This window comes from Channa argus, chromosome 10 (assembly GCF_033026475.1).
Source record: "Channa argus isolate prfri chromosome 10, Channa argus male v1.0, whole genome shotgun sequence".
Classification (NCBI taxonomy): domain Eukaryota; kingdom Metazoa; phylum Chordata; class Actinopteri; order Anabantiformes; family Channidae; genus Channa; species Channa argus.
The window spans coordinates 15,141,086-15,155,114 of record NC_090206.1 but is presented as its reverse complement, the minus strand read 5'-3'; positions in this window follow the sequence as shown (position 1 = coordinate 15,155,114).

The following is a 14,029-nucleotide window of genomic DNA, read 5'->3' as shown; positions in this document are numbered from 1 at the left end:
GCCGATGCCTCAAAGGTAACTCAACACTATTACATAATTAAGAGAGATGCATCTAAAAATGAATTCTAAAATTGCCGTGTCCTGCCCAAACCACAAATCCTGAATGGACTGCTAAATAATGTAAATTCAGAGCAGTTGTAGGACTGCAAACAGAAGAAAAAAAAGGCTCCTAATTTACATTTATTATCTTCTCACCACAAATCAGTTCTTATATGCTATAAAGTTGTACACATAACAAAATGAAATGACACAGTTATCTAAATCATAGCACACTACACCTTGGGTTTAAAATTACTGAGGCTCTCATAACATTTTAGTCGTGTAGTTGTCTTCTGTAAAGTACATACTTTCAGAGTTAACTTCACAGGTTTACACAACTGGGTCAGTTGGAGGCCTGGCCGTCCCACTTTGAGGGAGAGCAAGGTGTAACTATTTTACACTGAAAGCAAACCCAAGTTTGAAAATAGCTAAGTGGAATTTGATTTGAGCTGCGCTCTCCCACCTCCAGGTCTGAGAAAAACACAGTGTATGTTTGTGCATTTGAATCCTCTCCCCTTCAACTTGTCTGGGCTTTGATTTCTTGACACATTCCCTTGCTGCTTTTTTGCTTCAATGCTCTGTGTGCTGTGTTGTCTCCCATCTTCTTGTATCCGTCTCCTATCTCATCCCACATGTGCTTCCAGGCAACGCGATGCTCACAGTCTGCTTTCCATAAAGATAACATTGCTGAGTTAAACAGATGGGATATAAATGTTCTCTCAGTGATAAGTATTGGCTTAGATACACCAAGAGATAGAAAAGATTATTCATTGTATCTTGAATTTTCAACACAAAATACAAAATCTTCTGTACAGTTAGGGATTTGGACGTTTGCACAATGGATCTAAGATATTCCTAACACACTCGACACACACATACACTCTCTTTGAAACATGTTTATCATTGTAAATGTGTTTATTTTAATGTTAGTAGTTATACCAATATGACCATAATTTGTTTTAACAGTGCCTCTGTGGAGCTAACATCACTTTGGCATCAGATCGAGGTGTGAAAATGACTGTAGTTGCATTTCACAAAATACTAAAATTTAGAATGATATGTGCTGACTAGTAAAAAAAACTCCTCAAAGGTTCAAAATTTTGTTAGTAAAAAAAATCCTTACTCAGATAATAGAGCAAAACACTGGAGCATAGGGGCAATTTTAGTTATTATCTTGAATAACTGTGTATACAATTTTTTGTTTCTTAATAAACACTTGTAGATTAAATCATAACAGTGTTTCTGTATGTGTTCGTTTATTAGGGGTTTATTTTGGGCAAAGGCCACATGACCCCACTGTCCTTTTCCTAAATCTCTGCTGTGGTGGCAGTTTTATTCCACCCTGGGAGTTGCAACTTAATTCTAAGTGTTACTGAACTCCCTGTCAAACATTGTGTGTTGATAAATCTCCTAGTTATACTTAAATCAATATTGGGGGTAAGGTAGTGGGTGAAAAACCTTTATAATCCTTGCCCTCAGCAATCTTTTGCACGCAGGCCAATTTCAGTCTGGTTTTATCATTTGAACCTGACAGTTTGCAGTATGTTGAGTGGACCCAATCCATATTGTTTGATACCACTCTTGGCCCACACCCATAAAGTATTCCAATCACAGTTGGTGGAATGTGATTTTAGTGTCAGAGGAAAGCCGTGTTTATTTATGCAGTTGTGAGATTTACACATAGAATATCAATGGGGACGGCGATTGAGCAAGCAGTAATCAATGTCTACTAACATGAAAAATGTTACAGTAGCCTACATGATGACAGGGAATATGATTAAATTCTTAACCTTTTTAATTACACAACACAATGACACAGAAATGGGTATTATCTGAAACTTACACTAATGATCCAGGGTATATGACTTTACTTTAATTATAGCTCAGTTCATGTAATGACAGTTAGGAGTTTGCAAAGATACAGACTTTGGGCTTTTCTTTAATTTCCCAATCTGTGTCTTGAGAGTAATGTTCAGTGTGTCACAGCACAAAGTTAAGTAAATGTAAATGACATGTAAAGTTTTGATATATTTGCCTGGTTAGACATGTATATTTACATCCAAGCAACCAAACAGTTTGTTAAAAGTTTGAATAAGTGAATATGAACATAAACAATATTACATTCAAATTGCTCAAACCAGCGTAACTGCAAAACATAGTAAAAATCATATACAGTACAATATCCACCATCAATTAGTAGTTAAAGATTTAAAGTTTTAAAATGTGCCTTTGAATTATATATTTCATGAGGCATAGGGACTTAAATATACATTTTTTCTGATTAAATTTATTAACTTAGACTCAGATATATTGTCCATGAGATGAATTGTCTCCAATGCGGCTTCAGTTTCATTGTCGTTTAAATGGAAGCTGTAGTCAAGTTCTTTTTTCTAAAATTGACATTTTTAGTGTATTTTTTTCATATCACACATCGTACTTTAGTGACAGACAAGCCAACGCTATCTTTCCAGATGTCAAAATGATACGATGATTCATCTCTTGCGTCTCATGAAGATTATTTGCTATTTGACCAGTCAGGTTTGCATGCCTTCACGATGCCATATCGAACATCACTGGGACATCTTGTTAACATCCCTCCAATCGAGGCCCATCTCACAGGTTGCAAGAGACAGAACCAATCTTGAAAAGCTCCTCCTAGGCTGCGAGAAGCAGCGTCAAATGAGTGAAGGGTCAGCACACCAACAGTTAGAGGGAAGCCTCGGGGACATGTATAAAATTGGATCTGCCATTTTCTGAAAAATGTGCTGTTGATTTGATACTTTTCAGGTCTGGGTTTTGTTCCTGAGGATGTCCATAATAGTTGATGAAGACAAATTACAGGTGCTTCCCTCTAAAGGAAAAGAACGGGAAGAAGAAAAAAAAAGATCTCTGGGGGAGGTCTAACTCATCTTCTTATGCATTCAGAGAAAACTGTGCATATTGTACACAGAGCATTAGTCCAGTATAGCAGAACTTAGGAGTTAAAACGCATTATTAAAAGGTAATGCTGAGGTTTTTAAGTATTCATAGATTATTTTGATGTCCCAGGACAGTTTAGCCGATGTCTGTGAACTTGCATCAGTTTTTCCTAAAGCTAGACATCAGAGACAGAACTCTTGAATTTGTGATGTCACTTGGGTGCAAAAATCAAGGGCTGCTGATTTGTGGGCATGTGCCGCCATACTAACTTCACACTGAAATGAAATTAAAATTTTAGCTCTGGGAAGCAGAATGTAAACCTCATTTGCTTAAAATAAAATTATGACTGCACAAAGTCAGCATCTTATTCAAAGTCAGCTTTTGACTAAACTGTCCAAGGGCAGACAAACAGCAGCAGTTTAGGAATTTCTAAAATCTGTGGCATTCCCCTTTGAAAATCATGACCGTAAAATTAGTTTGTTTGCTGTTGTGTACAGTTGAAAAGCACTGTGCTTCCTTTAAACTACCCCAGTTCAAGCCAACGGGGGTTAAATTAAGGAGAGATGATGCCCTTATGATACAGAAAGCTTAGACTGACTTATTCTTCAGAAAGGGATGTGGACTGTATACTCATGCGGGGAAGTCAGAGAGCTCACAAATACATTTAAATATGTGTCTGCGTTGTATAATTTTCTGTGCTGGTGTGTTTGAGTGAGAGTCTGTGTTGTGCTGTAGTGTTAGCTGACAGCCTTATTGACATTTTCTACGCTGATTTCTATGAGCTTACTCTATTAGAATCACAGAGTGCTTCCATTTAGTCTGCAGCACACTGCATGCAAAAGAAGTGTCCCTGGAGCCTCTGTTTACTAACCAAGTTGGATTTGCTGCTCCCAAACACAGCCAGGCTAAAGCTCAGCTACCCAGCAACCCCCTCCAGTGTCCCTCCCTCCGCCCTCACCACCAACACCCCCACATAGACACACACCCCCGCCGGCCCTTGAGGCTTTCATTTTGTCGCTCATCCTTAGTCTACTTTTCGCCAGAATCTGTTCAAAACTTTCCACACTGCGGGCTTTTTATGTAAATCTTGTGGCAGAAAAATGTGAAGCCATGGTTACAAACCAAATCCACATCCTCCCCCCAAAAAAAAAAGAAAAATTAAAAAAAGAAACACTTCAAACAGATTTAAGTCTCAAAATAACAAAAAAAAAAAAGTTTTTGGTGGGGGTATTGTTGTTGCTTTGAGAGAGGTACATTAAGAGCTCTTTCTTTAATAAACACTGAATAGACGCCTTTTTGCCTGAGTGAAAATGTCTTCAGTCTTTCTTTAAACAGAATAAAAATGTAGAAGTTATTTTTCATTCATTCACTTGCTTAAAGACTTTGAGCATGAGGCAACTTTTTGTCATGGGCTTTTACTATTCTTTATTTTATTGCTTTTTTTTTTTGCTTTGTTTTTGGCACTTTGATATCCCCAAACAAAATCATTCTCAGTGGGTGAGTGTGAAATAAATTGTTGTCTCTAAGAATTGCTTCTTGATGATAAAGAAAAAAATCCAAAGACAAGGCAACAAGGGAACATGTCTGTTTCAACTACACAGCTCTTCAGGGAAGAAACTTCTCACTTCACAGTTGATTAAGTTAGTCAATCTCTATTGCTTTTTCTTTCTGTTCTTACTATGAAATATGTGAGAACAGCCTATAAATAGGCTGTAACAATGACTTAATATTGTGCTATTTAGTATTGTGCTTTTACAGGGGACTGACTAGGTTACCTATGTTGAATGGTCAAAATGAAAGTAGCAGGCCTGATGTATCTTGACTTATAGGGTTTTAGCTTTTAATACAAGTCAAACTGCGGGTGGGGGGTGGGGGTGTGTGTGTGTGTGGGGGGGGGGGGGGGGGTGGCATCCAGCACTTTTCAAAGGCTGAGTAATTTCAGCAAACACATGGCATGCACCTTCGAATGTGACAAGCATTTATCATGCACCAAGCAGAATTCATACCCTTATGGCACAAACTAATTCACAGTAAGCTTCAGTTCTCACTTTTCACACTATTCTCCAAGCCAATATTTAGCATTTAACTCTGGATCATAAACGGGTTGTATTTTTAATGCGCCCCGGCCTCTCTGTGTACCCTCATTATAAAAGGTCTGACCTGCCAACACATAGAAAACAATAAAAAGTAAACATCAACAGTCAATAAGAAATGAGGATGGCAGCATACCAAACATGAAAACTGATAGCATCATTTTCATTATTCTTAGCTTTTTTGTTATTTCTTGGCAAGAAGATTAATGCGAATTTACACAGGGTTGCTGTCCTGGCATCCACGACTGGCAGACTGCCATAAATGTGGCATAATAACGCCATTCTTCTTATCAAAACTACGCTAGAAGATAGTTATGACTGCAGTGATGCTACGTTAACTAGTTGGCACACGAAGTTAGAATAACATTATCACGAAGAAATTATTTTCTGTCTTTACAATAAACATCTGCTTGATAGTTTCTCACTGCACCTTCAAAGCTGTCTTCTTTCAGCTTTTGTCTGTCACTAGAACAAACTGAGTCACTGACTGTCAGTACCAGCTGCAGTCTGTAGGCTTTCCAGACACTAAATCAATACACAACATTTTCTTTCTGATGGACACGTACTGGGGACAGACAGATTCTCCTTACCGAGTCTGCACTTGATTGAGTCCCACTTAGATTGCTAATGTGACTGATGGACTGACACAGACAGCTCTACAGGAAGTTGTGTGATCTGTTGTGACAATCTCTTGCTGACAGCAAGGATGTGTATTTGAACTGGATTGGGCTGTCGTCTCCAACTGTTAAATGCTCTTTCCTTACATGCTTCCAGTAACTTTCTTTTTAGAGGTTGACATTAATCTAGGACAGATGATTTGGTTTTATCTGGAGACACATGCAACGCTGTGTTTGTATTGTTACTGCTGCTCGTGTTTAATAGAGCTTAACATCACAATAAAAGACTTTAAACACAAAACCAGACATGTTTAGCTTTGTGTAATTAGCAATGAACCCAGCAATGAAGTAACTGCACACAGCAGCTTGGAACAATGCATGTATTCATCTCAGAAGAATAGGATTTGCACAGTGTTATCCATTTTTTGAGGCATTTTCTAACTACAACATCTGGCAGCGTGGGCTGAGGCCACGGTCATGTCTTTAAGTTGCTTGCAGACCTTACAGGCAAACACTTTAGAAAGCTTTTAAAATTACTACATTTAGCAGTAAGCTCTGGGTTTTGTAGCCCGTTGATTGTATTAATATTACAATTGTGTTTATTACAGTAAACATAGGACCTAAAATACTGTATGGATTTCAGTAGTAGTTATGGATTTTAGTATTTCAGGTTTTTTTTTTTTTTTTTAAACTGATCTGGAAGTTTCACACCATTAAATATGAACAGCCCAATATTACAGTCTAGTAGGTAAACTACTAGATCCTAGGATGTTCAGTGACTTCTTATTCCACGTACGTCACATCAACTGAGAAGTCTCAGTAAGTCCTTATCTGCTGTCATGCATCCAACCGTTGTCATGGTTTAAAATACACAGACATACAATCTTTTCAGGTGTAGGCACCTCAGGGTATCACAATTGGTGCAAGGCAGACCCAAGTGAGGAGACTGATATGGACTGACTAAAACAAAACTCTAAACAACAAAAATCGCTCCTAACAGGAGGGTATAAAAGAAAACATGGCTGACAACGCAAGTATGCAGAGCAACACAGATCCCAGGAAAACAACCTTGAACCCCAAAACCGAATGAAAGCAAGACAAATCACATCCCACTAAACCTAAGTCACCGACCAAGAAACTCAACACACACTAAAAACTAAGGGGACAAAATTAGCATAAAGCACACCAAACAAAATAGGACACAGATGAGAAACACAAAGAACTAACAGCACTGAACATCAATCTATGTGGTAACTCAGGAAACAAAATACACAATACGGAAGCAACTACATTTAAAAAAACAAAACGATGAACTGAAAGACGTATGCAACAAAATTATGGAGCAGCAATTAACAACTAAACAAAAAAGCACTCAGAAAAATAACTAGGAGACAGGACAGGAAACAGACCAAACCACAGACCAAAAGTTGCTAGAAAACAGAGTCCAACACACACAGGAGTCAGGATTGCTAGGATCAGGTAAACCATGAGTTCAGGACATTAGCTGACAGAGAGATGATGAGGATCTGGTGGGGAACTGTGGGGGAGGCTGGACTTAAATACTGAGGAAACAGGTGCAAACAATAAAGAGTGATAACAATGGTAAAGTTAAAGAACAGGACAAGGAACAGCATGTGGGGAAAAGGGGGGCTACAAAATAAAAGTCCAGAGGGAGGAAGTGAAACGAGAGTGTCGGATCATGACACATGGTAAGATCTACTGTCAAATGGAAACAGACTGCTGTCTGCTCCGACCTTCTCCATAAGCAGACATTTTCTGTTTTTAAAAGAGACTGTCCTTCTGTGAAAGAGACAATATGTTTTCACTACTGGCTGGAAACTTTAGAAAAAATATGTCTCACCACTCGGCCCCATTGTAAGTAACCGTATCTACTTGTTTGTAGTTTGATGCTACTGTAGTTTCAACAGGCAGCTGCTTCCCTACACTATCGAACTGTTTCAAGAAGGGGATAGACGCAAATTGGGTCTGTGGACATTACGGTTGAGGAACTTCTTGCTTTAAAATACATCATCAGTCACATCTTTACAATACATTCCCCACGCTCCTGCTTGCTGGTGCCATACTTGCTGAAGCCAATAGATGGTGCATCTCTTAAGAGATCTCTGAAGGGAGAAGCCCACATACTACACCACAAGTATGGGCTGATAACTGATAATGGCCCTGGAAATAGTGTGATGACAGTCAAATGCTCCTTTTTTCAGGCAATAAGACAGAGGTTAAAAACACACATTGGCCTTTTTTGATTGCCATCCAATTCACAAGCAACTGGAGGGTGTGTGTGTTTGGAGTGTCTTTAATGTAATCGCACCAAAAAAAACAAACAAATCACATATAAATCCTGCTGTCACAACCAGCAAATGAATGGTTATTTGAATCAAGTTTCACAGTGGGAAAATATTTGCAAAATTGTGTTTTGAATTATTTTTTTATTTTTTATTTATTTAAATGTTATTATTTTACCTTGTATTACTTTTATTGGCTCAAGGCTTCCTAATACTTTCAATAAAATTATGGCTGAACAATTTAGAAAAATAATTGATTTTTTCTTCCTTTCTTCTGTTCTTTTTTGCATTTACATGCACTTTACCAGGTTACCTGGTGATCTCTGGTAATCTGGGTACATACTTTATCGCACTTGTTTACTGGAAATATGTATACACTGTACATGCAGCAGACAAGTAATCGAATTTCTCCTCCACCTCAAATTTATTTCTCTCTCATTCAACCATTTAATCAGTGCGAATTAAGTAACCACATTACAGTCGACTTTCTCGGGAAAGCTGATTTTATGTAAATGGTAAAGCTGGTTTCCAAAATCAGGGTGGTGGAGACCTGATTTCCCCCGGTAGATGTTTGTCGCAGAACGGTGATTTCTTTGCCATTAATACACGTAATCAGGTTTCTAATTGGCTTTCTCCAACTACGCATTACAGCATCTTGGCTTTCTTACTATAAGTGCATGATTTTCAGAAATTCCTATTCAGACATTATCAATGTACAAAAATTCAGTTTTGCCAGTTTATAGTACATATTCTCCCCCAAAGCAAAAGCTGTTTGGAATTTGTCTGTGCTGTCTTGGAAACAGTCTTGACGTTTGGGCAGCAGCAGTATTTGCATGTACTGTACATTTAAATGTTTATTTTAATGCTGCTTCCATTTTGTGGTGGTACGGTAAAGTTACCTTCAGAGACTAATATGTACATATAGGTGAATTTTCAGATATTATGAAAAGAAAAAAGAAGGACATTTTAAACAACACAGAGTCACCCTTTCTGCTTGCTTTTAGACTTAATTGCAGTGCATACCATCCATTCCTGCGAAGGAAAGCAACACAGATGGCAGGCATGGCCCTGAAGCAAGTTGCTGTCTATCACAGCAACAATCTGCACATGCTTTTGGTGGGGACACATTTTACTCATTTAGTCATCAATGTCCTGGCAGTGGCATTCAGCCTGCTGCCCTTCGCCCATTCTGTTACCATTCCTCTCCCACTTCTCTACCGTCACCCTCCTGCTATTAGATCATGTCACACTAATGTGGGCAGTTTTGAAAAGATCTTTTTCTAAATGTTTTGGCCTTGGCTGTGCAGTAAGCTGGCATTATACAGCTGTTTGAACCAACTTTCCAACACAGGGGCTTCGGAATTGCTCTTGTTTTAGGAACTAAATTATTATCTATTTTACAAAACAATAATATGTCAAGAAGATAAACACTGCAAGGACAAACTGTTTGACCATACGTTTGCCATCAATTATGGTCTTGACCATTTTTGCATAATAATTTAGTTCATCAAACTAGCGCTGTCCTTTCATGGTGTTTTCTCATCTCTATATGAGAACTAGTGAGACCTAGTAATGTTCAATTAACAACATAAGTGGGTATTTGCAGCTTCAGATGACTTTCCACCAATCAGCAATGACCTTGTGTCATCCTTTTGCTATTTCTCATATCGGTGGTTAATGCTCACATTTCTCATACGTCAGGCATTCCCTTCCACTGATGCTGAGCATTCTGGGTTTTATGGATAATATGTTTCCCTTTATCTCCCATGTAGAGTCATCAAACCAATAGAAGCATCTTCAGCCACTCTCCCTTGCTTCACCAGACAAGCTTCCACCGTGATAGAATACATTTTTTGCTTTGCCTACAGGTTCCTACCTTCACATTCCCGAGTTTGCATTGTCTGCATGTAGCATGGAATTTTGCACCCATGCAGGGAAAGAACCAGCATTTAGTCTGGTGTGAACTCCTCCTTTCCCCCACTCTTTGCTACCAGTTGAGCGTGATCAGGACCAGGTAACCCAGCCATTTTGTTTGATGTCCTTCTTTTGACACAGTCATCCACCAAAGACATTCATGCACTGACACTGTGAAACAAACATGCCTTTATTCTTCCCAGTGGAATTTTGACTGGCTTAGGGAGGCTACTTGGTTTCAGGGCTTTTTTTTTCAGCTGAGACATCTTACCCTGAACAAAGTCTAAACAGAAATGTGGCAATGTGTGTCAAACTCTGTAATAGGCTTAAACTTTGTTTGGCAACTTTTTCTCTAGCTCTGTTTTTATTTCCCTTTAAAATGTTTCCTCTGAGTGTAGTGGTGAATGCATTCATTGCTCATTTCGTTACAACTCTGTCCCCAAGAAATAATGTTTACATATATCTGAACTGCAACAGCAGAAATGTAATTGCAACCAGATTGCATTTTCTTTTAACATAATGAGGACATGTTGTTAAATTATGTGTTTTGCAAATAGCAATTCTTCTGATAACCATGTCCTTGCAACTCTGCTGCCATTAATAAATGTGCAGCTTCACACAAATGTAGAGTTGCAAATCAACATAGTACAGTTTAGTTGAATATAAAGAGAACGTTTAGCAAACAGGGTCGGTCAGCAACCCTCTCCTGCATCTCCCTAACCACAATGTTGTTTTTTTGGCCAAGTATCTCAGCTGTGTCTTTGACTGTATGGTAAACTGATGTCTTCTGCATCTGTACATTCTCTTTGTACATAGTACATCTCTTCCAACCTTCACACCCCAAGGGGTTTGTTTCATATAACCAACAATGCTGTTCAAAGAGCGCCCCCACATAGGAGGGTAGGTGTCTGTTGAAATGGCACCCTTTTTACACAAATACGGTGGATGCTCTTTCTCACAAAATAGCAGTCTGTGCAACACCAATTTTCTCTCTAACAGCCTTAAAATGTTAGATTACAACTGTGCAAACATAGCAGTTTGGGGGTTAGACAGACAGACATCAGGTTTAGGTGTAGACACTAAATATGGAGAAGCAGCAAACAGTATGGAGCTCAGTGTTTTGTATGACAAGCCAGCACAGTCCACAGTCCATTTATCAGTCTCGCCGCTTGTGCAAAGAAGCTGTTTAGCATCCTGCTGGATCTGCACCTGATACTGTACCTGTACCTCTTGTCATACAGCAGGAGGGAAAACAGGCCATGAGAGGGGTGGTGGTGGTCCTTAATGATAGAGATTGTTCTGCATATGCAGCGCTGCTGATAGCTCTCCTTCAGGAACGGGAAGGGGGCACCAACAATTTTGCTGGCAGTCTTAATAATCCTGTTGAGCTGTCATTGGTCCTGGGCTCTGCAGCTGCCAAACCAGGCCGTGAAGCTGTGCTTCAGGATGTTTTCGATGGTGCCACTGTAAAATGTGATGAGGTAAGTTGTAGGAAGTCCTTCCTTTCTGAGTCTTGATGAGATGCTCTACCTCCATTCTATACGCGGACTCATCATCGTCAGTGATTGTCACATTGTCATCTGCAAATTTAACAATGTGATCGGCGTCGGACCTAGCTGTACAGTCATGTGTGGGCAGGCTAAACAGCAGTAGGCTCAGGATACCCCCCTGGGGTACACTTGTGCTCACTGCGATTGGTCTTGATGTCTAAATGCCCACCCTGACTGTCTGCTGCCACTTTGTCAGGAAGATGAGTACCCAGTTGCAGGTTGCAGTGTTCACACCTAGCAGCTTCAGCTTTCCCACTAGCTACTGTGGAATCTTTATTTTAAAAGCTGAGCTGAACTCGTAAAAAAAGGACTCTGGCATAGGTGTTCTTCTTCTCCAGGTGTAACAGTGTGAGATGGAGTGGGGTGGAGATGGTATTCTCTGTGGATTTTTTTGCCCTATATGCAAATTGTAGGGGTTCCAGGTTTGTTTGGAGACTGTTCTTAATGTGTGTCAGAACCAGACGGGCCACAGGGCGAAGATCGCTTAGGCAGGCTGGGTTTGACTTCTTTGAGACTAGAATAATGGTAGCGCTTTTAAGGCAAGTAGGCACAACTGCCTGCCTGAGTGATGTGTTAAAGATAAAACATCCTTTAGTTGCTCTTCAAAGTCCTTTAAAATGCATACAGTGATGTTATCCGGTCCTGCCGCATTGCATGGATGGACACTGGTGAAGTCCTTTCTCACTTCAGCTGTTGACAGGTGGAGTACCTGGTTGCTGAATGATAACGGGAGCATCTGTGGATGGGTAGTCCTAAAACATTGTTCAGTTCCTGTGGTGGAGAGTGGTTGATTCGGCATATTATATGGTGAGAGGGCTTGTAGTCAGTGATGTTCTGAAATCCCTGCCACAGACGAAGTGGATCTTTATTGCACAAGAAGTGACTGTTAAGTTCTTGTGCATATAGCTTCTTCACCTCTGTGATGCCCCATGACATGGCACTTGTATGGATTAGCGGCTAGTGCAGCCTTAGCTCCTTCACATTTGCCCTGCTTCCGCATCCTGTCGCTTGGCTTTCGGTGTTTCCTCTGGGGTATAGCTCCCGGCTTGGCCTCAGGTTTCGTCTAACCTACTCGCTGTAGGAGGCCAAGCACGCCAAGCACACTCAGCAGATGTTTATCATAACCAGAAACTTTATCACAAATTTCCAAGAGAAACTATGACTTGAATACACATCAACACGCCATTTCACTGTTCTAGGAGAAGCCGCCGCAAGCACCGGTCGCGGTGCTATGTTGTTGATAGGACCATCTTAAAAATAGTATTTTCTGGTTATCTTCCTAAGTCAATGTTTTCACCATTGAGGATGTGGTATTTTTTACATTCATGTGTCAATCAAGCACACTCTCAGCTGATATGATACCTATCAATAAGTCATGCTGGAAGCGCCACGTGTCAGGATTCCGAACAGAGTCATCTACTGAGCCTGCAAACATCAAAAGCTTAGTGATATAAAATAAAGATTGGAACTCGGTGAAGGAGCACATGCATCATAAACATTATAGGATCAGGCAGATTATCAGGTACATTCAAGTTTAACAGTTTAACAGAACGCCTTGTGTTCACTGAGCTATTTTTTCTCTTCTGTCTACATTGCCTAAATATGGAATTTCAGCATGTAAACACTAATGTGTTTATGCACATGGAAATGGCCAGTCAGTGACTAACTCATGTGAAAGAGTGAAACACATACAACCATACTTTGTATTTCACCTTGGGCTGTTTATTTACCAAGGTGAGTGTAAAAATGTGTTTTGACTATTTCACAGACTGGAAAGAAAAAAACATGAACATTCTTTGCATTAGATTTGGCCATAGTTTATAAATAGCTTGTCATGATGACTTGGCAATAAACATTTGTTTTAGATTGACTTTATTTTTACTTGTTCTGTGTTGGTTCTGTCACATTTTGCCCAGATATTCTTCAGAAGCTGTGACTCTCAACAGACTCTCAACAGAATCCTCTTGATGCTTCACTGTTGGATATTCATGGACAGAAAATCAAAGTACAGCTGAGGTGTGGAGAGTCTGCATCTTGGTTATGTTGAGATCAATATGTCTGCTCCTTGAAGATGATGCCGTCTTTCTGGTTTCCTTGGAATTTGCATTGAAGCGGATTGGTAGTGAGTGTGATGTATTAGAGTGAGAGTCCGAACCAAAGTACAGTACACCAGTAGAAATATGTTGGACACCCAAAGACATTATGTGAATATTAAAACATACCTATTGAATAACTCATTTCCCGCTATGGGAACACCTTTAAAATAGTCCTCACTACTAAATACTACTGAATCTGTTTTTTTTAGCTAAACTAAAGTACTTGCAGGGTTCATTTACTGTGTAACCAACAATGTAAACTTAAAACCTGGATCGGGCCACATTTTTCTGTCCAAACCCGACACAAGCCCAAGTATGTGCTGGCCGGACCAGGCCTGAGCCTGCGAAGAACATGTCCAAACCTGACTCTAACTTGCTTAATGACTGCTTAACACCTGGCCAAGGGACAACAGTTAATAATTAGCCTCCTGGCAAACACTGGCACATTTACAGTAATGTTGATTAATGTGCAATATCCCTGAAATAAAGGAAAGAAAA